We start from the raw sequence: 3,179 nt of genomic DNA, 5'->3' as shown, positions 1-3,179 counted from the left end.
TTAATATCTATCTTCATAATGTCTCCCCAGTCATACAAACACTTTCTCTTCTAATTTTAGCTCAGTTGTTTTCTTGCCCTCGGGAAAAGCCACAAAGCAGACATTTTCAATTCATTAACCCTCCTACATGTGTTTTGCATTTCATTTTCAAGATAAAATCCCAAAGGCAACACACAAATCAGAGCACACGTTCACTAAAGTGCACTGTCCTGCCCACTCCCTTCTCCAGCTTCCCAGCCTGGTCCGTTTCCCCAGCCCTGGAGATCTCTGGGATCTGTTCATTCCCTGAGCTACATGCATGCCCCTGCTGGGGCTACCGTCATCAAATACCACAGGCTGAGGGCTTAGACACCAGGATTCATTTCCTCTTCACTCTGGAGGCTGGAAGTCAGCCCCTAGGGCATCAGCAGGGCTGGTTCCTCCCAAGGCCTCTCTCCTTGGTGGGTAGACGCCATCTTCTCCCTGGGTCTTCACATGATTGTCCCCTGTGCATGTCTGTGTCCAAATCTCCTCTTCTTCTATAAGGACACCAGTCATATAGTGACTACATTGTACCTCTAATCACATTCTGAAAAGCCCTATCTCCAAATACAGTCACTGGGGCGAGGACTTCAACCTGGGAATTTTGGGGAACGTAATTCAGCCCAGCACATGGCACAATGGGCATTTCTAAACTGGAGAATTACCCCCATTACTCTACGATAGCACCTGAGAATTCTTCAGCTATATGTAAATATCAACCTGGAAAGGGGCAGGTCTTGGCTTCCTTTTTAAGCAACCCCAAGTCATTGATTCAATTGTCCCTGCCTAGTCTACGCTGCAGGCTCCAGGGCAGGGCAGGAGAGGGAGCTTTCGAGATGGCAGGGATGTGTCCTGTAACTTGAGGGAACTTGCCCTGTCTTTGAGGCCTTAGTTCCCATACCTGCGAAGTGGGGGTGAGGATAACTCCCCCAGCAGGGCTGTGGCTGCACCCTGAGTGGAGGCTCCTGAAACTTCTCTTGGCCCATCTGTGCCCTTCCTTGTAAAGTCCAGTTTTAGCAAGAACCCTGCTAAGTCAGTTTATCAAGAACCCCTCACCCTTGGTGTCTGATCTTCCTCAATATCTGATCAGGGTCCTTATCCCCCACCACCCGCCAGGGAAGGCCTGGTCCCCTGACCTGCCTTCAGCATCCTGTTAGGGGGGTTTAGCCAGAACCCCCTCACCCCGATGCTTCCTCCTGGTCATTTTCCATCCCCCGATCCCACCTGCTCCTCGGCTGTAATTCCCCACTTGCCAGGCTGTGTTCGGAGTTGAGCCATCTCTCTTCCACTCCAGAATCCCTGTGCCTATCACAATGGGCCTGAATGAAGTCTTCCTCAGGGTGCCCTGACAAGCACCACTGAATCGCTGTTTTCTCTAACAATGGCCATGCAACTCTCTTTACCAGTGGAGTATGAGGGGTAAAGGCTGGTGTGTGCCTCTTCCAGTCCTGGCCCATCACACCCACCGTGGGAGGCAACACTCTTCATTACCCGCTCTCTGTGAATAAAGAGGGCTGGGAGGACCTGGGGCAGGGAGGAGCTACAAGAGGGAGGGAGCCTGGGCCTGCCATGTGGGACGTCACTCACCGAACCAACGAACGGTTCATGTCAATAAGAAATAAACGTAAAGCACACGGACACTTGGATTTTCCTTGTGTTTGTTTTTGTGTTTGGTCCAGCAGTTAACCTGCACTGACCACTGTGCCGGATGGTGCTTCCCAGCACATTCTATTCTGTGTTCCTTTTCCTTACATACTTGTGACTTTCCACAGTGGCAAACACAGCTTACATCATGTATAAAAAATAATGGCTTCAGAATATGTGTGTCCGTTGCAGCTAACAAAAGACACATCTCACAATGGCTAAAGCATGGGTTTCATCTCATACGTTAGGAGATGGACTCATCCCAGAGTGAGTTAAGTTGATGCTTCAGACGTGTGACTGAGGACACAAGTTTTCTCATCTTTCCAAACAGCCACCTCCTGATCATTGGCTTTTGTCCTTGGGTTTGTTCCCTTACGGTCGCAAGGCGGGTGCAGGAGATCTAAGTGTCATATTTACACACAACAACATCATATCCAATGGCATGTATGTTACATTTGTCATGTCCAAGGTGCAAAGATGCTTTAGCAATGGAAAGCTAACATTCATCAGCAGCAGAAAACGTGAATCAACTCTGAAATGTTCACGGGTGGAATACTGTTCTTAGTGAAATCCATGAGCCTCCGTGACACAGAACATCGTGGATGAATCTCATAATGTTGAATAAGAAAGCAAATCTCTGCAGAACCTTTATACTCTGATATTGCATGTTGCCATTTCTATGAAGCTCAAACACACAACATGCTGAAGAGTATTCCATGTATTCCGTGTATTTTATATGACCATAGAAAATAAAGAAAGGGAATGATAAACTCACAGTTCAAGGGAGAGATTGCATCCGTGATAAACTCATAGTTCAGGAGAGAGATTGCATCTATGATAAACTCATAGTTCAGGAGAGAGATCACCTCTAGAGGGGCCAGAGGATGGGGCATGGAGTTGCCATGGAGGCATAGAATGACCAGACGCTTGCCTGCCTGTGCCCTCTTATTGCTGTACACGAGCCTGGGCCACATTTCCCAGCCTCCCTTGCAGCTTAGTGGCCACACGCCTGAGTGTGGCTCATTAAAGGCAAATGCAGTGCTGTGTTCCACCTCCAGGCATGGCCCCTACACAATTACCCCATTATCTTCTATATTCTTTCTCTACTCCATCACCTGCTGCAGGAGCTCCAGGGAGGACTCTAAGGCACTAGAAAACAGCAGGGCCACAACAGAGAAGGAGCCTGGGTCCTGAAGAACCCTGTTCTCTACCCCCATTTGCCCCGGACAGTAAAGTGAGCATAGAATAAACTTTTCTCATGCTCAGCCTCTGAGATTGGGGGTGGTTGTTTTAGCAATTGAACAGTGCTGACTAACACAGAATGTGCTAGTTGTGAAGCTGAGTAATAAGTTCACAGGCTTTCCTTTTGTTATTATGAACTCACTTCAGTAGGTCTTCCTGAGTTAATCAAATATAGTTCACCCTCTGTTTCCATGGGTTCCACATCATGGATTCAACCAACAGCAGATTGCAAATATCCGAAGGCAAAGTATTATTCTTCTGTTTTCAAATAT

Source organism: Hylobates moloch, unplaced genomic scaffold, assembly GCF_009828535.3.
Source record: "Hylobates moloch isolate HMO894 unplaced genomic scaffold, HMol_V3 SCAFFOLD_9, whole genome shotgun sequence".
NCBI classification, from domain to species: Eukaryota; Metazoa; Chordata; class Mammalia; order Primates; family Hylobatidae; genus Hylobates; species Hylobates moloch.
Note: the sequence above shows the minus strand (reverse complement) of the source record.